Below are 25,236 nucleotides of genomic sequence, written 5' to 3'. Positions count from 1 at the left end.
ATATCCAAAATTCAAGTTTTGTTCTTTTTTCCTAGACATCTGCCCCTTCTTCAGTCTTCCTTCTCTCTGCAAATGGCAATTCCATGTTTCCAGACACTCAGACTAAAAACGTCAGTGTCATCCTCGGCTTTCCTTTCTCTCACACCCCATATCTAAGCTAACAAACCCTTCAGCTCTCCTTTCAGGACACAGCTTGAATTTGATCGTTTTTCGGACATGGAGGCCTAGACAGCCCACAAGGCATCCCATCTCTTGCCAAGACTATCATACTCACTTCCTAAACAGATTCCCCAGTTCCCAATCACTCAGTCAATTACCTATCTGGCAGTTCTAATGATGTTTCAAAAGTTTCAGCATGTCACTCCTCTGGTTAAACCCCTTCAATGGTTTCCTGTGTCACTTAGAGTAAAATACAAGATTCTTATCACAGTCAACAAGGCCCGAGGTGATGTTACCCTAAGGTAGTTCATCTCGTACAACTCCCCTCCATCGCTGGGCTACTCACGGCTTCTGGCCTCTCCCCCTTCTTCATTCTTGAACTTATCACATGTGTTTCTGCCACAGGACCGTTGCTAGTCCTTAGTCCTAGAATGCTTTCCCCCAATATATCTGCATGGTTTTTCTTTAGGCCTCTGTCCAGGGTTTACTTTTCAGTGGAGCCCAACCTAACCACCCTCTCCAACATCATACTTCACCCTACTCCCCACTCACTGTCTTTATTTTTCTTTTTAATCTCTATCGCCATTAACATATATACCCCCAGATCCCAGACTAGGGCCTGACACACAGTAGGAACTCCATACATACAGGTGGAATGAATGAAGTCATCTGTTCATAAACATGACTCCCATGATCCCCTGGAGCTTCTCTTCCATCCAAACATAAGATTCTTCCTCCAGGCCCGTGGGAGGAGAGGCTCTCAGGCCATCTGTTATTTTGGTCAGACACTCTTATTTGGGTAAGAAAAGGGGAGAAGTAGTCCTTTCACGGGATGGGAAAGTGCATGGTCAGTGAGCCTGGTCCTAATGAGGTACAGCATGAACCTCTAAAATAGAAAGTGTGTTTTGGGGGGAAAGTAGAGGGAGAGACGGTCAGGAGAATCTACTGAAGACTAATTATATAGGAACTTTGAATTCAGAAAGCAGAAGCAAGGAAACTCCAGGGCAGAAATGCAGCTCAGTGCCTTGGGCGGGTCAGGCAGTTGTTATGTAACCCTGGGGCCTGAAGGTCATGGAAGCTACCGCGACTGTAACGCCTCTGTAATGCCACCAAATGCACAGGAGTCACTGTCTCTTGTCCTAATCTGTTTTCAGCCGCTTGTTTGCTACAAGACCTTGGAGAAGGTCACCCCCTCCGTCTGAGTCTCATCCTTATCACATCTGTAACCCACCAGGACTGGCTAGATGACCTGGGAAACTCCTCTTCGTTCCAACATCCTGAGGTTTTAATGCAATGAGAATGCCCAACAATTTCCAGAAATGTATTCAGGCAACCTAAAGCCACACCAGGAGCTAAGGTAATTAGAGATGGGATGAGATTTCCATTTAAGAAACAGAACTGCGCCTTGACAGCACTTCCACAGAGCATCCCTGGCTTGTTCCTTGAAGCCCTTTGGATTTCCAGCTATTTGGGAAGGATGGTGGTGATAGATTCCCAGCACCATGCTATCTCAAAATTGGCCACTGCTGCACTCAGGGAGTACTCCAGAGTTTACCTCTGTGAAAAAGCAGTAATTCAGAAATCAGGTAGAACACTTAAACTACTAAAGAGAAATTGTTCTCAAGCCCTTTTGTACTTCCAAAGCATCAAACATCATGAAATACGCAGACAGGCTAACTACAACTTTCATATATTTGATAAAGCGGGTCCCAAAGTACCTGTATTAGGCAATGCTTGGGCAGCCAGCTTTCATCTATCACGTGTATTCAGAGGTCTAATATGACATTCTCTAATTCAGACTCTTTTCCTTTGGAATTCCAGAAGCAATTGAAAAGCCGCCACAGTCCCAGCCCTCAGAGCCCAAATCAGATCTCACTGCAGTTAGGATAATAATATAATTGTAACATTAAGGCACTAGGTTAGGGATAATTGGCAAACACCAAAGCTACGTCCACTGGCTTTCAAAACAATTCCAAGAGATGGTGAAATGATGCTGTTAATTCCCAAGGCTTTGGAAGTCTACTTACTGTGCCCAGGAAATAGCAGCATTCAGTTGAAATAAGTAATAAATTCTTTCAACATTTCTAGAAATTACCTAACACTGAAGATTCTGTTTAGTTGGCAAAACTCTGTTGGCTCTGCCGGGTGATCTACCCACCTACATTTCACTTTATGTGTGATTTGATTCAGTTGATCCCCACCTCCACCCAAATCCAACACCCCTCCTCTCCCTTGCCACTAGCTCCCAAGTTAGAACTGGCCTCTTCCTTCTTATGGCCCTAATATATACACCCCGTGTATACTGTATATATTTCTAACAAAAATATAATATTTATATGTGTCTGCTCAGCTTCCTGAACGCAGGTCTTAATCATTGGTCCAGCCTCCACACCCAGCACAGTCCTTGACAGAGTCCAGGAAAGTGGGTGCATGGTCAAAGGAGCAACTGCATGAACATTTGCTCTTTTTAGAAACTAGAGCCACGGTCCCTGCACCATCCAGTGAGGGTGAGAGGCTATGTTTAAAGACAGCTGTAACGAGTGGAAGATTCTAGTGAGGACTGGTATCTGGGAAGAGGGTGGAAGAGAGGAGAGGAATCCTCCGGCTGGAAGGATCTGGGAGGGTTTCATGCAGGAGGGGGCTGTGGAGTGGGAGGGAGGCCAGGGAGAAACTGTCAGTGAGGCCTGGGGCTGGAACGAAGGGAACCCCAGGTCCCCCACGGCTGAGATCACACTCTCGGTGGCTGGAGTTGAGAGGCCTTTGGAGGGACAGCTGTCACAGGCCTGGCCCTGAGACCTGTTGGCAGATCCCAGTCTCCTGGTTATGATGAAGTGGTGGGACCCGGTTTTCCTAGGTGGCTTTTTTTTTTTTGCGGTACGCGGGCCTCTCACTGTTGTGGCCTCTCCTGTTGCGGAGCACAGGCTCCGGACGCGCAGGCTCAGCGGGGATGGCTCACGGGCCCAGCTGCTCCACGGCATGTGGGATCCTCCCAGACCAGGGCACAAACCCATGTCCCCTGCATCGGCAGGCGGACTCTCAACCACTGCACCACCAGGGAAGCCCCTCCTAGGTGGCTTTTAAACCCACTATAAAGGTGGTTCTCTGCCAGGCAAACTTACATCCACCACCAGCCTGGGGCCTGCCGTGCTCCCGGTGCCAGTCCTGGGGGGACGCGCTGCCCTCCGCTCCTCTCCCCACGGCCCCGGGAGCCCTCTCCCAGCACCTCCCCATGGTCCTGTCACCCCTGCTTACCTGCCTGCCTCTCCTCTTAAAGGATGAATACCCCCAGCACCGGAACTGGGACTGGATTATGTTTGAATCCAGAGTAGGCTGTTCAGGGAATATGTTTCCAAATAAATGAAAAAGTGAGTGGACCAGAGATGGCGTGGATGCCAAAATCTATACCCAAGGACCTCTTGTCAATCATCCACTTAGAGCAAGAGGGAAGGAAAGAGGAGGGGCTGGTGGGAGAGGAGGAAAAAGTGAGAGAGAAGGAGGAATGAAAGGAAGGAAGAAAGGGATGAAGGAAGAAAGAAAGGAGAGAGGGAAGGCAAATCGTTTCCCCACTTTCACATCCCGTTTGATAAAGATGTAACCAGCTTCAGGCACATGAAGAAACAGACTCATAGGGGTCTCATCTTATGCTTGACAATTAAAAGAAAGAAAACTTGAGTCGTCAGAAAGGCAAACTACGGCCTCAACGATGCCCACGTTAACTTCTGAAAAAGACATCTCCCGCCACTAGGAGTCATTTTCACAGAGGGTGGCCTGTGGAGACTTCTGAGCGTCCGGAGGCTGAGCCGGGAGAAGTCCAAGGTCAGGGACAGGCGTGGCAAAGGAACAGTGCCTCCTCTTCAAGTGCAGGTGGAGTCGCATTGCGTGGATGCTCTTTTCAATCCAAATCCCTGCACGGTGGGGAGGCCTGTATTCTGAAGTGGCCGGCACTGCTTTCCGCCTCGGGGCAGTGGGTCCTGCCCCAGGTAAATCCTGTCCACTACTCTTCACTCACCTTTCCTAATACGTAACAGTGTGGGCACAGAGGGCCCTGAAGCTGAAATCCTGAAGACTCCAAAAATGACGTCACTCAACCCCCTGCTTCCCAAATCCTCATTCTCGGATAAGCGTGATAATAGCAGTTGATTGTCATTCCTGCACTCAGTGCCATTTAAAGTGCTGCCCACAAATTATCGCATTTAATTCTCACGATAACCCTCCAACGTAGACAAGTAGTTTGGCTTTAAGAGTTACTAAAGCGATATATTTCTGTAAAAACCGAGAGCTTTTCTTTGGGCAAATGTTAAGAGCTTGCAGTTAAGTACTTTCTCCACTAAGGGGCGTGCTCATCTCACGTTAAAAATGCCAGACCTGGTCAGGGTAGGTGCTTAGTACAAAAGCAGAAGTTTGGAAAAGGGACAAAGCAGGGGGATCAGTTTCAATGCCCTGAATATATTTATTCTTAGCAGTAAAAAGGGTTCAAATTCGCAGCTGTGGTACCCAGCGCTTACTTAACACACAAACTCACTTCATTCCTGTTCAAGGTCATTTCAAAAGCATTGATCTTGACCACTTTGCTGGAAACGGAGCCATGACATTTGGGAAAGAAAAATTAATAGATTCAGCCACTTGGCTTAGTAATCACCTTCCCCTGCCTCTTCCCCTAATGTCTTAAATCACGTGTTCCAACCAGGGAAACATCTGTCTGGTGGCTGAATCAACCCGACTCCAGTTGCAAAATGTAAAGAGTAAAAGAAAGAAAGAAAATGCTGAAATCTTATCCAAGCTTATCAAAATGAATTACGACAGCTCATTTTGGTGAAATGTCCACTTAAAATTATATTTTGGATCTGGAAAACACTCTGGAAGTGTAAATTAGGAGAGCGGGGGATCCTCCGTTAGCGATCGGTAACCCCGCCCTGTATTTATAGACAGAGAGGCGTGCAGAAGTACAGCATTGCTTTCGCAGATGATGCCCCTGCAGGAAACTCAACACACACAGAGAAGGCAGCACAGTCACAGTGGAACTTCCCTGTTTGGATGGATCCAGCAAGACCACAGTTAAACCAAACGAACAACCTTCCCAAGTTTAGCTCCAGATTTATGTTCAAACCCGGCCGTGCTCTTGATGACTCAACCATGCACTACCCTGGTTTGAACTTTACCCTGCAGCCGGGTTTCCCCGGCTGGTGTCTGTGGCCACAAATGACTAAATTTGAAAGCTGTGCCGTGCATCTGCTAGAGGGCTCTCAGTCCTCACAGACAGATCAAGTATTGTTTAGGCTATTTCTAAATTCCACTTGAAGACAGCAACTTGTTACTCAAGCACCAGGTCTGGGACTGCTCCGCAGTTCCTACCAGCTGAGAACCCAGCTAAATAAAGCAATCCCAGGTCATTTGATGAAGTGGAGTATGGAGTGTGGGAAACGCACTGAAGAGACAGTGGAGACACGGGCTCCCCTTTCACTTACTAGCCTATGGCCTTGGCCATGAGCTTGAGAACCACTGCACTGGACCAAGGATGTGAAGTTCCGGTGTCAAATCCCCTTTTCTTCCTGAATCTCACAAGTAAACGGTTGTTTTAGGATTGATTATTTTAAGATAAATGAAACTAGCGGTTCCCCTTGGACTGGTTTCATATTCATTTTGTTTTACGAGTGAGTTCATTTATTGACCCCATCTGGCACAAGTCAAAGCTCAAAAAGTAAGCAGGGATAGCAGAGTAAGCCCTCACTAGGGGTCTTATGCTGAGTACTTGTCACACAGGGTCCGAATCCTGGGTGCCTATAAAAGCTTTACTCCTGTCTCCCATTCTCCCGGGTTCCGTTCACTCATCTGAAAAGAGGGTCAGACAGACTCAAGAGCAGGTGATCTCACAGATCCCGCTAAATAGTAAGCTTTTATGAAATTTCCAAGGCAGAACTCACTATAAATCTTTGTTAAAATAGAAAACCCAGGTGTTTAAATGCAATACTTAAGCTAAAACACACAAACACACACACACACACACACACACACACACACACACACAGAAAACAATCCACCCATTGTATGCAGCCATTAAGTAATGTGACTCACTAATATTTTGTCCGTCACTGACCAGGCAGCTAGCATCTCTCGGAACCAATACAAGCAGCTCCCGTTCGGCTCCAACCAGAACGCCCGCAGCTCAGGGCTGTCCCTGCCGGGGTGTGACCTGGAAGATGCGCAGGGCACACGCGGCAGGCGCCCTCTTCCTACCCTCAGCCAGGGGAGCGGGTTGGCATGGTGACGCCTGAGACAGCTTTCACTTGATTCCTCCCTCTTCCCGTTCACTCTATTATCACTGTGTGAGATCTTGCCCCAGAAGAACAGAGAAATCCTGAGGGCGAGGTCTGATGTCAGGGGAGAACAAGCCAGTCTTTGTCAGGCCCTTCAAGGAGGAGGCCCGGCCAGGGCTCTCGGGCCGCACACAGAGGGGCCTGTGCTCGCTCTGCCGGGAGCAGAGGGGCCTGCTCCATCCTGTGCGATGGGGGCCCTTTGCTGGCGCATCCCGAGCCCTCTTCCTCGACTGACACCGGAGCTGGGCAAAGGGGATGGATCTCCACCTGGTGGCCCCAGGCACTTCACACCAAAAAGGCTTAAAGCAGAGCCTACCGCCCACACCAACACCAGAAAACCACTCTCAAGAATTGCACCCTCTTTAGCTCTTCTCCCAGTCTCCCACTCAGAATGGCACCCCTCCCTAATCATCCTTAGTCAACTCCTCCCTCCTTCTCTCAACCCACTGTCCAGCCTTCGGCTCAGGCCTCCATCTCCCCCGCCTTCAATCCAGGCCCCCCAGCTCCTCTGAGAAGCCACCTGGCTCAGGGGACTCTCCAGCCTCTGGTCTCCTACAAGGCTTCACTTGTCCCAATGGCAAAGAAGGAGTGATGTCTCACTGTGTTTATCATGTTGCCGACTCCGGCTTTGAAACGCCATCATCTAGGACGAGTTCTGCACCCACGAGATGCTTAATAAACAAACAGTAAACGATTGAACCCACAGCACAGCCCAGAAACGGAATAGAATATTCGATTCTAGAGGCTTTAGATCAAAATAAAATCGGCGAACACTCACTGAGCCCTGACTATGGGCCAGGTACCACTCTGCACCCTTATGTGCACGAACTCACATCCCTGATCACAGCAGCCTCGTGCGGCAGGTCCTGTGGGCTCTCGTTCTGCAGATGAGGACAAGCTGGATGAGACGTCCGGTCAGCCCGAGCTCACCAGCTGGAAGCGGCAGAGGAAGGTCCCAGCCCAGGCTGTCCAGCTGCAGTCTGTGCTATAACCACGGCAGGACACAGCATCTCACGACAACCCCAGTGAAAGCAAATCTCACCCAAAGCCCGCTCTGATGTACACCGTGCCATGTGGCCTCCCTTAGAACTAGGGACATGGGCCTTTGCAAATGTCATCACATGTCCAGCTCCTTGTATCCACATTACGGTAACTGAAGAAAACTGGTAGACTGCCGTTGCCCTACTTGCTTGGCTAGCAGCCGGGTCAGGGCGGAAAGAGCCGATACGTGGGGAAAGGGGTCCTGCGGGGCACTGATGGCCAGGCCTGCGATCACATGAATGACTCTGCAGGACTCTTCTCTCTGCCAGTGTGCAGCGTGCTCCTGACCCCTGGCTTCCTTCCTGCTTTCCAGGTCAGGTGCAGTCTCCCTCCTGGGACTCCTGGACTGGCAGCTTACAGGTCCCCAGGAGAGAAAGGAAGCTTGCCATCAGGGCGGAGCCCAACACTCCAAGCTGATTCTCCTCTTTTCCAGCCCTTCTCTGGGTTGGAAGACAGAGCTGCAAGGAGGCCGGAGGGCTGGAAGAGGGGACTGAGCAAGGGCAGCAGCTACACCGGGGGCTCCCAGCAGAAGGCTGGGAGGATGAGGTACAGCCGAGCCATCCTTCTACTCTGTACCTGCTCAGCTGTTCTGTTTCCAGGGCTGGTGGAGGCCCGGCCGTCCATGAGGAGGTGAGGGCCTTGGTTTCTCACCTTCGAGAGCTTCCTGGTGGTGATGATGCGAATTCGAGTCCTACACTGGGGTCCCCCGGCACGACGTGGGGAGTCAGCAGGATTCGAGGACTCTCCTTGGGGACGAGTTCAGAAATGGAAGTTGGACAATCAAGCCCAACACCCTCCTAGTGATGACGGGAAGGGAAGGGGTGTCCAAGGTCAAAGGTGAGTCAGTGCCAGGCCTGGACTAGAACCCAAGTTAACCCTGATGCCTGTCATTCCGTCCCTCCCTCCCTCCCTTCCTTCTTTCCTCCCTTCTCCCTCCCCTGCAGGCCGAGGTGTAGAGTGCTTGCCAGCGCTGGAGGGATCCACAGAGCATTTCCGGACACGTGCATCCCTGACTCTGGTGAGTTGCCACTGGTCGTCCCAGCTCTGCAGTTTGAAGCCCTAATTGAGGGACCCTTCCAAGGGCAAGTCTTAGTTGTAGAATCTCCTCCTTGGTTTACTGGAAGCTTCACCCATTTATAGATAGGGTGACGCATAGCATATACAGTGGAAGAGGGACAGTTAGAAGAGGGTTTGAATCCTGACCACCTAATAGCTGTGGGCCTTGGGCAAGATGCTTCGTCATTCTGAGCTGCAGTCTCCTCTTCTGTAGCCGACACCAAGACTCCCTTCTGCTGTGCCTGTGAGCATCCAATGTCATGACCTTTAGAGACTTTGGCACATCTGGGGACGTGTGCAGGTCAGCAAGGTCAGTTCTAAACCACACATCCATCTCCAACCAGCAAGTGTGACTGCAGGTCATGGGCACCAGGCTCTGTGCTAGGTTAGAATAAATTCTATATAATATAAATGCGCATATACATGTATATACGCACTTACATATATATCATGCACATATACACGAGAATGTGCATATACATAACACATACACACACACACACACACACACACACACATATATATATATACACACACACCTATATATATTTTTTCTAAGAGAAAGGTAGAAGGACAGATACAGTTTTAAAAATCTCTTGCAGTTTTCACTGCGAAGAAGCAGACCCAGGTCTCTGTAAAGTTGAATTTTGCCACCAGACAGCTATGCTGTTCAATCAGTGTTTCTGGATGATGGAAATGGATTCCTCCTTCTCCTCTTTCTACTTCCTTTTCTGGCCCCCCAACCCTTATCCTATTCTGCTCACTAACACCTCCATAGCGTCGGAGAAGAGATGAACTCAAATTAGTCAATTTGATTATTTTCAGTCACCGCTGGGAACGAGGTGGGAGGATGGCGACTGGCGGAGTTTTAAAAGCAGAGCTGAGGCATTATCCGTGCATGACGATGCCCTGGCTATTTCCTCCCCACCACCATCACAGAGAACTGAGTTGATGACAGTGTTGTTCTGTACTCTCTCCCAGATCCCAACTCCTACTCATCCTTTAGTGCCCAGCTCACATGGCCCCTGTTGGAAGCCTTCCCTGACTTGCCTGGGCAGAGGGCAGGCTCCCTCTCTGCACCCACATCACTTTGTTCATGCCGGGGCTCTTGCCCACCACCTGCTCCCATGACTGTTGGTTCCTCTGTCTTCGTCATGAGCTTATGAACTCCTGGAGGGGCTGACTGGGCTTGATTTGTCTTGACGCTTCCAGGCCTAGCACAGTGTCTGGGGCATGGTGAGGGCTCAGGTATTATCTGTTTAATGAATGTGCACATTTTAAAGAGAACACTCTTATTTTAGTGTTCAGCAGAGAGAGGGTTTCAGAAATGGGTATTTGTTTTCTGACCAGAAAAAAAAGCAGATCAAGATCTAAATGCCATCATTTCTACTAGAATAGCATGGACTGTTGCCAGCCACTTTCTCTCATCAGAAAAAAGGCTCCTGTTCTAACCATTCACCAGCAATTTGTGCAACACGTTGCACATGAAGTGCTGTCAGCACTTACCACTCCCCAGGGCCCTGGGGGTGGAAAGGCCATGTATCTACCCTCACAACCTCCCATTCGGCTGATCTGTGTGAACCCATTTTACAGCTGAGGAAACTGTTACAATATTACAAGGAGCAGATATAAAATATGCACTTTAGAGAACAGAGGGTCAAATAAAATTCGGCCCTTTGCTTTGTAAGACTGCAACTGCCATCCATCTTTGCTTAAAGCCCTGTTACCAGCTCTGAGCTGTCCTCAGAATGGACTCAACTCTCTCAGCTCGACATTCAAGGTCCCTGGTTAATCCTCCCAGCTTCCATCTCTGAGTGAGTCCCTCTCTGACTCACCTCACCTCACCTGCACGGCCACAGCGAGTCCCTCCAAGAGGCAGCCCTCGTGTATGCTTCTCCTCTACCTGGAGACCTTCCCTGAAGTTTCTCACCCTCCCCGATATTCACCTAGCAGACCACCCCTCATCTCTAGGACGGAGTGGAGACAGCGTGTCCCCAGGAAGCTTCTCCGGCTCTGCCCCTCACTCTGCTCACATGCTTCCAAGGACGGGGAGCTCACTACCTCAAGCACCCCACCTCTTGGTCCCTCACACCCACTCTGATCAGAACACTGACAACTGGGGTGCTGTCTAGCAGGCCCTCCTAGTGAAACCATAAACAACTTGAGGGCAGGAGCTGAATCTCAGCATCCTTTTCCCCGGTGTCTAGCACTGGCGCTGATACAGAATAGGCACTCACATGTTTGTTGAATGGATTGGTCCTCCCTCTACCCAGAAGGCCAGACTTGGCAATAGTCTAGGTGGATGAATTCCAAGAGAATTGGTACCAGTGACCTGTGGGAGGTCCCAGGGGAAATTCCTACTCTAGCAAATTGGTACCACAATGACCAAATTAGGACAACTGCTCACTTGGACCTGATTTATCGATGCATCTTCTCCAAGCAGCCTTGAACCAGTGCCGGGCCACAGGCTCCTAGGACAGGGCGGCCAAGTCTCATTTACCTCCAGAGTGTCGGTACCTAGTAACCAATACGGGTTTTGGAATGAATGGCAAATACTCTACTGGTCAAGAACATCCATCTTTATTTCTATTTCAGGATGTTTTAGGGATGAAGGCTTTGAGACTCTCTGGGGAAGAGGGAGGAAGGGTACAGGATTCTCTGGAAAAGCCAACCAGAACATACAAGCCCAAGTCTTCACGGTGGCTCATGAGGCCTGCACCATCTGACCACTTCTCTCTGTCCTCACCTCCTTCCACTGTCCCTCGTTCCTTCCACTCCAATCTTCTTGCAGTTCCTTGAAGCCCAAGAACATTCCCACCTGAGAGCCTTTGTTCCCTTTTTCCTTCAAGCCTCCCTCCCTCGCTTTGTTCGGGTCCTGCTCCAATGACACCTAATCAGGGGGGCCTTCCCTGGTATCCTGCCTAAAACAGCAATGCCTGTTCCCCCAACTTCCTCTCACTCTGACTTGGCTTTATTATCATTATTTCTGCTTTATTTTTTCCATAACACTTAATACTACCTGGTATAGTATACGCTTATTTATTTATTGACACTCCCCTGATCCCACTAGAATGCAAGCTTGAAGAGAACAGGAATTTTGTTTTTTGCTTTGTTTTGTTTCGTGTGGATCCCTAACACCAAGAATACCCCTGCTGCGTAGGACATGCTCCATACATATTTGTGGAATGCACGGATGGCTGGATAAATGAATGCCCCACAATAGCTAACAGTCCACAGTCAAGGAAGAAAGCCAGTGCTGTGGGCCTGGATGAACATGTGCTTGAAACTTAACTGTCTCGCTGAGGGGCCAGGACACCTGCTCCCGAGCCAGGACACCTGGCTCCAACTGTGAGGACATTCCTCTGGGTCTTGGAAGTACACTGGTTTGAAGTGAAAAAGCTGCTGGGGGTGAGTTAGTTTTCAGCTACTATCCGATAGGACAAAGGATGGACTCAACAGGCCGGGAGGGTGGTGAGACCTGAGGTTGGATGTAACAGGGCAAACCTTCAAATGGCCGAACCACAGAGGGCGATCTGGCCAAGGCGAGGTGAGAACGGGCCGGTATTGAAGAGGAACTCTGAAATCAAGATTAACAGCTCTGGGCTTCCCTGGTGGCGCAGTGGTTGAGAGTCCGCCTGCCGATGCAGGGGACACGGGTCCGTGCCCCGGTCCGGGAAGATCCCACATGCCACAGAGCGGCTGGGCCCGTGAGCCATGGCCACTGAGCCTGCGCGTCCGGAGCCTGTGCTCCGCAACGGGAGAGGCCACGACAGTGAGAGGCCCGCGTACCGCAAAAAGAAAAAAAAAAGATTAACAGCTCTGGGCTTCCTTAACTGCGTGTGTAGACAAGGTCTGTCCCTAGACTCTAGGCACAGGTTCAAATGCAACCCAACGAGGGCTCAAAGCTGTACTGAAATACCTCTGATTAAGCTGACATTTTTTGAGGTTTACTATAAGCAAGAAACTATGCTAATGCATTACCGTCTCCTTTGCGCCTCACCACAAGCCTGCCACACAGGGAGGACTGTCCCCATCTTGCGGATGGGGAAACAGAAGCTCAGGAATTTACAACGATCTAGGCAAAATCACTCAACCGATAAATAGCAGAACTGAGATTTGAAGTCAGGTCTGTCTAATTTCAAAAGCTCTTCTCCTTCCTCTGAAGTACGCTACAGCTCAGGGACCCCTCTGGGGAAAGAAACCACAAGAGGAAGAAGGGAAGGGAGCACAAGATAAATCTGTTCCCCTCAAGAATGAGAATCTGGTATAAGGACCAAGCCTGGGATAAAATAATCCCAGGAACTCAGAATTGGAAAATACCTGAGAAGTCACCTGGTCTTACAGGTGATTCTCAGCTTCATGAAATGCTTCTGGTTTTAGTTTTGAGGGACAATCAGGATATCTAAATGCAAAAGAAGAGCTTTAGGAGAGGAGAGCAGATGGTCACAGCAGCAACCGCTGAAAGAGTAACAGGTGTGAGATCATCTCAGTGTACGGTCACTTCCTTCGTGACTCCTGACCTTGGATGTGTGGGTGCCCTGGGCCAGCTTAGAGGAGATGTGCTAATACAACAAAGTCCAAGGAGCTGAAATCAGCAGACCTTGAGTCATTGGAGAGGGATGTCAGCCCGTGTCAGGTCCAAGTTCAATGATGTTCAAGTAGGTGTGGCCCTCTCCTTCCTGATAAGAAGAAAAGTGCCCGTAACTGGGAGAAGGTGAAAGAGGGAGAGAACCAACATGCTGGCAGTGAGGGAAGGGGGCAAGGGGAGTGGTGATCTGAGGCTGGTGCACCGCAGTGCCGAATTTACCTCTAAATTCAGCCGCATTTACCTCTAAAAATGTTACAGCAAGTGAGATGCCAGCCAGACTTCCGGCATGAGACCTAAATTCCATGCCAGGTGGGCTACTTCTCTCCCTGCTGGTCTCAGTCTGGATGGCCAGAAAGAAGCCCTCAGATGCATTCTGCAGGGACAAAGCGACCTCCAGCAACAGCTCTAATCTGCTCTCCCCCTGCATGTAGTTGCAAGCGACTGTTTCCTGCCTAAACACTAAAAAGACTAAAGATAGCAACAGCTCCCACTCAGAATGCAGTTATAGAACCCAGGGACATTTAAGCACTTCGAAATTACAGCTACTTTGAAGTGCACATCGATTCTTCATTATGTCCTTGTTTTTTTTGCTTTTCGGTTTTTTTCCTTGTACATGTATGCGGTGTTAGGAAGGATGGCTTCCAATCAGAGATGACAAATCTGGTGGAAGGACCATCCTCAATACTTGCAGGTATCCCGTAAGCCTGCATATCGCAGATTCTCTGCACTACGACGTTGGTCATCACCGTGATGCTGGCCATAAGCAGAGACAGTTGATTCTTACCTGGAGATCTCCCTTGTGACTCAGATTCACCAATCCAGGCTGATGGAACGAACCAGATGAGCAGCTGTTTGGCCAAGACAAGTCTGGCTCCCTAAATCAGGGCTGTGGTCCCCGAGAGTCCTGTGGTTTCTCTGTCCTTGGTGAGTGATAACCTGCAGAAAGGGAATGCAAGTGATGTTACCAGGAGAGGCCGTTTCCTCTTCTCCTCTCATCATAATACATTCTTTTAAGGAGAGCAGAGAGAGTCCCAGAATCACAGATTCCTAGGGCTGGAAGAAATGCAATAACCTGGTCTAATGCTTCTGTAGTTGAGGAAACTGAGGCTCAGAGAAGAAAAGAGCTTCCTTCAAGGGTTTAGCCGCTCGGCATGAGATTCCAGATTAGAATGTGTCTCTGACTCTCTGGTCTCTGGAATTTTTTAAAAAAGCAGCCACATGATTGGGCTGGCTTCTCAAACAAGTGGTCACTGACCCTGAATAGAAGTCTTTTATTTAACGGATTTTCAAGACGGGAGGTGGCACTTTGCTCCGCATTTTGCTCTTTCTGTAGTTTTACTCCTGGGGGTTGAGTAAAACAGTCCAGCTCAGGCACGGGGTTGGGAGGATTCTCCCTTTATCTCATTAGAAAAATACTGTTATGGAATAGTGGGACCTGTGGGCACAGCGGTGGGTGGACTTGGTTTTTTAATGATAGATGTATGTGCACCCAGCCTCTAGGTCTCCTGGTCTCTCTCTGTCTCTATCTCTCTGTCTCTTTCTGTCTGTCTGTCTCTCTCTCCATGTTTCATGAAAACACAGGAACAGACATGGGTTTTCCTCCCATGAGTATCATTTATTATGTGATTTTTCTTGTTTTTTTTATTAAAGTCTAGTTGATTTACAATGTTGTATTACTTTCTGGTGTACAGCAAAGTGATTCAGTTATACATGCACACACACACACACACACACACATATATGTTCTTTTTCAGATTCTTTTCCATTATGGTTTATTACAGGATACTGAATATAGTTCCCTGTGCTACACAGTAGGACCTTGTTGTTTTATTATGTGATTTTTCTGAACACCAAACATTTGAACAGCCACTCCTCTGGGCCAAAAACCAAAACCAAAGAAGGGATCTCACATTTGTTAAGCAAATAATACCTAACAGGCACATCGGTGAACCTTACATTTTCCTAATTTGTCCTCAAAAATTCTGCTAAAGGTACCAGGAACTCCATTTTTCTGGTTAGGGAACCGAGCTAGAGAGAACTAGAGTGCCCTGAAGAGTCATAAAGAGAGTTCGGTGCAGAACCACGCATGAACTCATATCTAACTCCCAAATCGATGTTTTGTCCATCTAAACTGGACTAGAGCTATTAGGCCAAAACACTAGGAGTTGTCTTATTTTTCCAGTGTGTTAGCTGGAAGGCAGGAGAAAGTTCTTTGGCAGCTGTTAACGTTGCAAGGACGTGAAGGGTTATTCTCGTTAGGTTCTCATTCAGACAGGAGGCTCTAAAGGCCCTGGCTTCCTGTATACTGCCAGCCAGGGCTCATGTGCCCCAGAGAAGCCAGGCCGGCCCTGGCTCTGAGCAACCAGAGGGCCCATCAGGAAATCGTGATGATCAACGCTCGGTCTCTGTTCCTGTTCTGGGACAGGGCTGGAGAGATGGGGTGGGGATGGAGAAAAGAGGAAGAGAAAACAGGAAGTTGGGGGGAAGGGAAGGATATGATAGAGAAAACACAGCGACTTTAGCCTGATGAGAAAGTGATTTCTGAGCCCTGCATTTTGGGAAACCAGGTCACAGTGGTAGTGGCGGAGAGGAGTTTGTTTCCTCTGAATTTGGGGTTGTGCCTGTGAATTTCCATCAGAGCACAGCCTGAGGAAAAGGGTGCCTGCCACAGGTGCTGTTTCCCAGGGGCACCTGAGTGTAGATACTGGAGAAGGTGAATTTCTAAAAAAGAATCCCCAGGTGAGACCACCTCTCTGACCTCTTGACTGTAGCTGAGGCCAGATGAGTCATAGAAGGACCTGGAAACATGAAAAGCTTTCGAGGTGATCAGGCATCAGGGGCGCTATCCCATCCCCACCACTTTCCTTCTCAAATGGCCCTCAAAATTATAACCCATTTTCAGTGTATTTGATTAGGACTTGATTCCCCCAGTGGGCCAGGAAGAATCCCGCTTTCTTCTACTGCAAAACTAAGAGGGTCAGGCCAGCAGAACGCTGAGTCTCCTCCAGATCATGACTCTAATAAGATACTTCCAGAATCTTTCCCTACCATTTTGTCCACTCTACTTAATTATAGACACTACACAAGTTCCCCAGCTCCCAATGCTCATCACGAAGGCTGGCAGTCACCTGGTAAGTTGAACAACACACAAACAGACAACCCTAATAATAATCCAATCACACTGTAACACCAATAGTAGTAATACTCTACAGTTTCCCGATGGGTACTAGAAGGTGGGCAGGGAACACAGAGCCCCCTAACAGGCAAGCCCTCAGATACCAATTCCACCCACTCCAGTGGTTCCCCAAACTGGCTGTGCAACTGGAGAAGCTAAAAAGGAAAAAGTACCATCCCAACCTGGAGTAGGGGCCAAGCTTCTGGAGAGTTACGTCACCAACTGGCTCTGGTCCACGGACCAGCATTTAGATACCTTGGATCCTAACCCAACCCTCACCAGGTCCCACCTCCTCCCATCTTACTGATTCAATCACGGAGACCCTACCATGGAGGAGCTCGCTCCAGGGATCTGTCCTTGACTCTCTAAACCACTCCCCCCCACCATCCAAATAAACACAGAGCAATAAAAAGTAAGCCTATCCTTGAGAGGATTCCAAGCTTTTTGAAGAGCTGGCTGGTGGTTTCCTGTGTGAGTCACTCACAGGCCAGAGGTCCCTCAGGGTGAACAGAGATTGAGTAGGGAAAGACACTTACAACCCCCGTCTAGGTCCTCACCAGAAGCCCAACCTCACACGACATCCACAAGTCCGCTTCCGTCGCCAGTGGTTATGAACGACCAGAGATGCTGCCAGCGAGCGTCCCTCTGCTCCGTGAAGGAGACTGACACCACCTGGGACCGTCAGGAGGTGGCACACCTAGCAGCCAGAAACACTTTTCAGCATCTTGTCTTCTTTGGTCATTTTCAGAGAGGGACAAAGCATGGGGTCATTAGCACACTTTAAAAATGGGGAAGCTGAAATCTAGAGACATAAAATGACTTCTCCCAGGTCACACAACAGAACCAAAACTAGAACAGCCATCTGCTGACCTCCAGTCCAGTGACCTGTGACCTTACCACTACATCCTGTGCTCCCCTTACCCCCCACGCCCCCATTCACGGGAGGGGCTGACAACAGCTGTGTGTCTTCCGCTTTTGCATGGTTCTGGAAGTGACAGGGCTGGGCAGGGGGCAAACTGAGAGAAGGCGATGCAAACAGATGGTGAGGGGACTGGAGGGCCTGGAAGACCACCCTCCTGCCCTCCAGGCTGAGCAGACACGGAATCTAAAGGCAGGGTGGGAGCCTGCTTGTTCAAGCCCCAAGTTAACCAGCAGCGGAGCCTATCCCGAGTCAGGGAACCTCATTATGGCCTCTCCCACAGCACCAGGAGTCCTGGCCAATGAGAAGAATTACAAACGGGTAGGTTTTTTGTTTGTTTTTTAATATCTTTATTAGAATATAATTGCTTTACAATGGTGTGTTAGTTTCTGCTTCATAACAAAGTGAATCAGCTATACATATAAATACATCCCCATATCTCCTCCCTCTTGCGTCTCCCTCCCACCCTCCCTATCCCACCCCTCTAGGTGGACAGAAAGCACTGAGCTGATTTCCCAGTACTATACAGCTGCTTCTCACTAGCTATCCATTTTACATTTGGTAGTGTATATATGTCCATGCCGCTCTCTCACTTCTTCCCAGCTTACCCTTCCCCCTCCCCATGTTGTCAAGTCCATTCTCTATGTCTGCGTCTTTATTCCTGCCCTGCCCCAAGGCTCTTCAGAACCATCTTTTTTTTTTTTAGATTCCATATACATGTGTTAGCATACGGTATTTATTTTTCTCTTCTGACTTACTTCACTCTGTATGACAGACTCTAGGTCCATCCACCTCAGTACAAATAACTCAATTTCGTTTCTTTTTATGGCTGAGTAATATTCCATTGTATATATGTGCCACATCTTCTTTATCCATTCCTCTGTCAACAGACACTTAGGTTGCTTCCATGTCCTGGCTATTGTAAATAGAGCCACAGTGAACATTGTGGTACATGACTCTTCTTGAATTACGGTTTTCTCAGGGTATATGCCCAGTAGTGGGATTGCTGGGTTGTATGGTAGTTCTATTTTTATTTTTTTAAGGACCCTCCATACTGTTCTCCATAGTGGCTGTATCAGTTTACATTCCCACCAACAGTGCAAGAGGGTTCCCTTCTCTCCACACGCTCTCCAGCATTTATTGTTTGTATATTTTTTGATGATGGCCATTCTGACTGGTGTGAGGTGATGTCTCATTGTGGTTTTGATTTGCATTTCTCTAATGATTAGTGATGCTGAGCATCCTTTCATGTGTTTGTTTGCAATCTGTATACCTTCTTTGGAGAAATGTCTATTTAGGTCTTCTGCCCATTTCTGGGTTGGGTCGTTTGTTTTCTTGATATTGAGCTGCATGAGCTGCTTGTAAATTTTGGAGATTAATCCTCTGTCAGTTGCTTCACTTGCAAATATTTTCTCCCATTCTTTTTATGGTTTCCTTTGCTGTGCAAAGCCTTTTAAGTTTCATTAGGTCCAATTTGTTTATTTTATTACTTCCATTTCTCTAGGAGGTGGGTCAAAAAGGATCTTGCTGTGATTTATGTCATAGACTGTTCTGCCTATGTTCTCTCCTTTAAGAGTTTTATAGTGTTTGGCCTTACATTTAGGTCTTTAATCCATTTTAGTTTATTTTTGTGTATGGTGTCAGGGAGTGTTCTAATTTCATTCTTTTACATGTAGCTGTTCAGTTTTGCCAGCACAACTTATTGAAGAGGCTGTCTTTTCTCCATTGTATATTCTTGCCTCCTTAATCAAAAATAAGATGGCCATATGTGCGTGGGTTTATCTCTGGGCTTTCTATCTTGTTCCATTGATCTATATTTCTGTTTTTGTGCCAGTACCATACTGTCTTGATTACTGTAGGTTTGTAGTATAGTCTGAAGTCTGGTAGCCTGATCCCTCTAGCTCTGTTTTTCTTTCTCAAGACTGATTTGGCTATTCGGGGTCTTTTGTGTTTCCATACAAGTTGTGAAATTTTTTGTTCTAGTTCTGTGAAAAATGCCATTGGTAGTTTAAAAGGGACTGCACTGAATCTGTAGATTGCTTTGGGTAGTATAGTCATTTTCACAATGTTGATTCTTCCAGTCCAAGAACATGGTATATCTCACCATCTGTTTGTATCATCTTTAATTTCTTTCATCAGTATCTTATAGTTTTCTGCATACAGGTCTTTTGTCTCCTTAGGTAGGCTTATTCCTAGGTATTTTATTCTTTTGGTTGCAGTGGTAAATGGGAGTGTTTCCTTAATTTCTCTTTCAGATTTTTCATCATTAGTGTATAGAAATGCAAGAGATTACTGTGCATTAATTTTGTATCCTGCTACTTTACCAACTTCATTGATTAGCTCTAGTAGTTTTCTGGTAGCATCTTTAGGATTCTCTATGTATAGTATCATGTCATCTGCAAACAGTGACAGCTTTACTTCTTTTCTGATTCAGATTCCTTTTATTTATCTTTTCTGATTGCTGTGGCTAAAACTTCCAAAACTATGTTGAGTAATAATGGTGAGAGTGGACAACCTTGTCTTGTTCCTGATCTTAGAGGAAATGGTTTCAGTTTTTCACCATTGAGAATAATGTTGGCTGTGGGTTTGTCATATATGGCCTTCATTATGTTGAGGTAAGTTCCCTCTATGCCTACTTTCTGGAGGGTTTTTACCATAAAAGGGTGTTGAATTTTGTAGAAAGCTTTTTCTGCATCTTTTGAGATGATCATACGGTTTTTCTCCTTCAATGTGTTAATATGGTTTATCACATTGATAGATTTGTGTATACTGAAGAATCCTTGCATTCCTGGGATAAACCCACTTGATCATGGTGTATGATCCTTTTAATGTGCTGTTGGATTCTGTTTGCTAGTATTTTGTTGAGGATTTTTGCATCTATGTTCATCAATGATATTGGCCTGTAGTTTTCTTTCTTTGTGACATCTTTGTCTGGTTTTGGTATCAGGGTGATGGTGGCCTCATAGAATGAGTTTGGGAGTGTTCCTCCCTCTGCTATAGTTTGGAAGAGTTTGAGAAGGATAGGTGTTAGCTCTTCTCTAAATGTTTGATAGGATTTGCCTGTGAAACCATCTGGTCCTGGGCTTTTGTTTGCAGAAGACTTTTAATCACAGTCTCAATTTCAGTGCTTGTGATTGGTTTGTTTATATTTTCTATTTCTTCCTGGTTCAATCTCTGAAGGTTGTGCTTTTCTAAGAATTTGTCCATTTCTTCCTGGTTGTCCATTTTATTTGCATATAGTTGCTTGTAATAATCTCTCATGATCCTTTGTATTTCTGCATGTCAGTTGCTACTTCTCCTTTTTCATTTCTAATTCTATTGATTTGAGTCTTTTCTCTTTTTTTCTTGATGAGTCTGGCTAATAGTTTATCAATTTTGTTTATCTTCTCAAAGAACCACCTTATACTTTTATTGATCTTTGCTGTCGTTTCCTTCATTTCTTTTTCATTTACTTCTGATCTGATCTTTATGATTTCTTTCCTTCTGCTAACTTTGGCATTTTTTTGTTCTTCTTTCTCTAATTGCTTTAGGTGTAAGGTTAGGTTGTTTATTTGAGATGTTTCTTGTTTCTTGAGGTAGGACTGTATTGCTATAATCTTCCCTCTTAGAACTGCTTTTCCTGCATCCCATAGGTTTTGGGTCGTCGTGTTTTCATTGTCATTTGTTTCTAGGTATTTTTTGATTTCCCCTTTGATTTCTTCAGTGATCTCTTGGTTATTTAGTAGTGTATTGTTTAGCCTCCATGTGTTTGTATTTATTACAGATTTTTTCCTGTAATTCATATCTAGTCTCATAGCGTCGTGGTCAGAAAGGATACTTGATACAATTTCAATTTTCTTAAATTTATCAAGGCTTGATTTGTGACCCAAGATATGATCTCTCCTGGAGAATGTTCCATGAGCACTTGAGAAGAAAGTGTATTCTGTTGTTTTTGGATGGAATTTCCTATAAATATCAATTAAGTCCATCTTGTTTAATGTATCATTTAAAGCCTGTGTTTCCAGGGCTTCCCTGATGGCACAGTGGTTGAGAGTCCGCCTGCCGATGCAGGGGACAGGGGTTCGTGCCCCGGTCCGGGAGGACCTCACATGCCACGGAGCAGCTGGGCCCGTGAGCCATGGCCGCTGAGCCTGAGTGTCCGGAGCCTGTGCTCCGCAACAGGAGAGGCCACAACAGTGAGAGGCCCACGTACCACCAAAAAAAAAAAAAAAAAGCCTGTGCTTCCTTATTTACTTTCATTTTGGACGATCTATCCATTGGTGAAAGTGGGGTGTTAAAAATCCCCTACTATGATTGTGTTACTGTTGATTTCCCTTTTTATGGCTGTTAGCATTTGTGTTATGTATTGAGGTGCTCCTCTGTTGGGTGCATAAATATTTACAATTGTTATATCTTCTTCTTGGATTGATCCCTTGATCATTATGTAGTGTCCTTGTCTCTTGTAATAGTCTTTATTTTAAAGTCTATTTTGTCTGATATGGGAATTGCTACTCCAGCTTTCTTCTGATTTCCATTTGCATGGAATATCTTTTTCCATCCCCTCTCTTTCAGTCTGTATGTGTCCCTAGGTCTGAAGTGGGTCTCTTGTAGACAGCATATTCATGGGTCTTCTTTTTGTATCCATTCAGCCAGTCTGTCTTTTGGTTGGAGCATTTAATCCTACCTTAAAGTAGCTATCGATATGTATGTTCCTATTACCATTTTCTTAATTGTTTTGAGTTTGTTATCGTAGGCCTTTTCCTTCTCTTGTGTTTCCTTTAGCTGTTGTTGTAAAGCTGGTTTGGCGGTGCTGAATTTTGTTAACTTTTGCTTGTCTGTAAAGGTTTTAATTTCTCCGTAGAATCTGAATGAGATCCTTGCTGGGTAAAGTAATATTGGCTGTAGGTTTTTTCCCTTTCATTACTTTAAATATGTCCTGCCACTCCCTTCTGTCTTGCAGAATTTCTGCTGAAAGATCAGCAGTTCACATTATGGGGATTCCATTGTATGTTATTTGTTTTTCTTCCCTTGATGCTTTTAATATTTTTTCTTTGTGTTTAAATTTTGATAGCTTGATTAATATATGTCTTGGTGTGCTTCTCCTTGGATTTATCCTGTATGGGACTCTCTGTGCTATCTGGACTTGATTGACTATTTCCTTTCCCATATTAGGGAAGTTTTCAACTATAATCTCTTCAAATATTTTCTCAGTCCCTTTCTTTTTCTCTTCTTCTTCTGGGACCCTTATAATTCGAATGTTGGTGCATTTAATGTTGTTCCAGAGGTCTATAAGACTGTCCTCAGTTCTTTTCATTCTTCTTTCTTTATTCTGCTCTGCAGTAGTTATTTCCACTATTTTATCTTCCAGGTCATTTATCCGTTCTTCTGCTATTGATTCCTTATAGAGAACTTTTAATTTCATTTATTGTGTTGTTCATCATTGTTTGTTTGCTCTTTATTTCTTCTAGGTCCTTGTTAAACGTTTCTTGTATTTTCTCCATTCTATTTCCAAGATTTTGGATATCTTTCCTATCATTACTCTGAATTCTTTTTCAGGTAGACTGCCTATTTCCTCTTCATTTGTTTGGTCTAGTGGGTTTTTACCTTGCTCCTTCATCTGCTGTGTACTTCTCTGTCTTCTCATTTTGCTTTACTTACTGTGTTTGGGGTCTTCTTTTTGCAGGCTGCAGGTTCGTAGTTCCCATTGTTTTTGGTGTCTGCCCCCAGTGGCTAAGGTTGGTTCAGTGGGTTGTGTAGGCTTCCTGGTGGAGGGGACTGGTGCCTGTGTTCTGGTGGATGAAGCTGGATCTTGTCTTTCTGGTGGGCAGGGCCACATCCGATGGTGTGTTTTGGGGTGTCTTTGACCTTATTATGATTTTGGGCAGCCTCTCTGCTAATGGGTGGGGTTGTGTTCCTGTCTTGCTAGTTGTTGGCATAGGGTGTCCAGCACTGTAGCTTGCTGGTTGTTGAGTGGAGCTGGGTCTTAGCATTGAGATGGAGAGCTCTGGGAGAGCTTTTGCCATTTGAATATTACATGGGGCCAGGAGGTCTCTGGTGGACCAATGTCCTAACTTCGGCTCTCCCACCTCAGAGGCACAGGCCTGACACCTGGCTGGAGCACCAAGATCCCGTCAGCCACATGGCTCAGAAGAAAAGGGAGAAAAAAAGAAAGAACAAATGAAAGAAAGATAGTGAGAGAGAGAGAGAGAGAGAGAAAGAGAGAGAGAGAGAGAGAGAGAGAGAGAGAGAAAGAAAGAAAATTTTAAAGTTGTTAAAATAAAAAATTTTTTAAAATTCTTAAAAATAAAAAAATTTAAAAGTAATAAAAAAAAAAGAAAGAAAGAAGAGAGCAACCAAACCAAAAAACAAATCCACCAATGATAACAAGTGCTAAAAACTATACTAAAAAAAACAAAAAGGGATAGACAGAACGCTAGGACAAATGGTAAAAGCAAAGCTATACAGACAAAACCACACAAAGAAGCATACGCATTCACACTCACAAAAAGAGAAAAAGGAAAAAAAAATATATATCTTTTGGGAAGTTTGAAGTCTTCTGCCAGCACTCAATAGGTGTTCTGTAGGAGTTGTTCCACATATAGATGTATTTCTGATGTATTTGTGGGGAGGAAGGTGATCTCCACGTCTCGGTCCTCTACCATCTTGAAGGTCTCTCCCAAACGGGTAGGGTTTTAGATAACAAATATGACTCCTGTTCTTTAGGGACCTGTGGTGCATCAGGCATCATTTAATGCTGGACACCTGGTGACTCCCTGAAACCTCTCAGCAGCCACACTAGACAGATAGGCGTTATTCTTGCCCACTTTTACAGACGAGGAAACTGAGGCACTTGCCCAAGGGACCTGGCTTTTGAGTGGCAGAGCCAAGATTTGAATTCCTGCAGTCTGGCTCCAGTTCCTGCTCTTAACTGCTATGTGGTTAACACTCCATCTCAAAGCAGTTACATTAAAAAAAAGAAAAAAGGAAAGAACGGGAGAGTCATGCACAACAGTCTATCAGTGGAAAGAAACAGGGATAAAGGAAGGGCACTAGGAACAGATAACACCTTCATTCCAAAGGCAGAGGAAAGGAGGAAACTCTCCAGGCGGGAAATATTGATTGAAAAGTGCTGAACAGGCAGGACTGGGATTCTGGTCCCCAGCCCTTTTTTGGTGGCAGCCCCCCGGTGTCAGCCAGCACCAGTAAATGACTTCCTGGCCTTGGTGCTGACACAGCATCACCCGTGGGAGGGGTAAGTGGAGTGGGCTGGGGAGGGGATGGAGGGAGGGCCCAAGATGGGAGAGTCATCAGGGTGGGTGGAAGGGATGATGTTTTGGGAACCCAGCTCCCATGTCACAGAGGGTGGGACCCACTGGGCAGGCTGGCTAGCAAGATCCTGCCGAGAGTCCCCACATCAAACGGTGAGTGCACATACTCCCAGGGCCACCCGGTTCTGGGGATGCTGGGTGAGTTCAGCCTCACAGAGGCCCAGAGAGCAGGGCAGGACAGGGATCACCCCTCAGCATTTCACAGACGGGGAGACTAGAGCCGCAATAATAACTGTCATGACATCATCGTCGTCAGCATCATTATCACCAGCGTCATCGTCATGGCAACCACCATTTGTTGGAGCCTGTGATGCATCAGGAAATGAACTAGATGCTTTACATGGGTTACTCAGTAAACATCAACTCTGTGAGGGCCGTAACATTATTGCTAATTTATGGTTGAGATAAGCTAAATAATATCCTAAAGGTCAAAAAGCTAGTTGGCTAGGAGGAAGGATTTGAACTGCTGTCTGACATTTTGGCCCATGGTGTCACCTCTAAGCCACATGTGCCGTGACATGGTGACAGGCTCTGCCCATGACTGATGGTGCTAACCCACAGCCAACTTCTGAGCTGTTAAAGCACGTAGGTCCAGGTCTTTAAACTTAAATATATTATCCACACTCCAACTATACTAAGTGCACATACATGGTTACATACAATTAAGGGGACCGTGT

At 46.5% G+C, this 25,236-nt stretch overlaps 1 protein-coding gene and 1 long non-coding RNA gene across 3 annotated transcripts in view; one reads left to right on the top strand and one right to left on the bottom strand.

Moving 5' to 3' along the window:
* Positions 1-25,236, bottom strand: part of FAM49A (family with sequence similarity 49 member A) — a 105,490-nt gene that overhangs the window by 42,155 nt on the left and 38,099 nt on the right. Inside the window, exon 2 of the mRNA XM_029231653.1 lies at positions 13,943-14,094. The gene's annotated coding sequence lies outside the window, so the exon portion shown is untranslated. The remainder of the gene's footprint in view (positions 1-13,942; positions 14,095-25,236) is intronic.
* The window catches only part of LOC114900506, a 41,868-nt gene continuing 33,887 nt past the window's right edge, over positions 17,256-25,236 (top strand). For both annotated transcript variants that reach the window (XR_003794851.1, XR_003794850.1), the window contains exon 1: positions 17,256-17,573. This is a non-coding gene — a long non-coding RNA (uncharacterized LOC114900506). The remainder of the gene's footprint in view (positions 17,574-25,236) is intronic.

This window comes from Monodon monoceros, unplaced genomic scaffold (assembly GCF_005190385.1).
Source record: "Monodon monoceros isolate NGI ecotype Baffin Bay Population unplaced genomic scaffold, NGI_Narwhal_1 Super_Scaffold_19, whole genome shotgun sequence".
Lineage (NCBI taxonomy): Eukaryota > Metazoa > Chordata > Mammalia > Artiodactyla > Monodontidae > Monodon > Monodon monoceros.
Note: the sequence above shows the minus strand (reverse complement) of the source record. Positions and strands in the feature narration are given on the sequence as shown.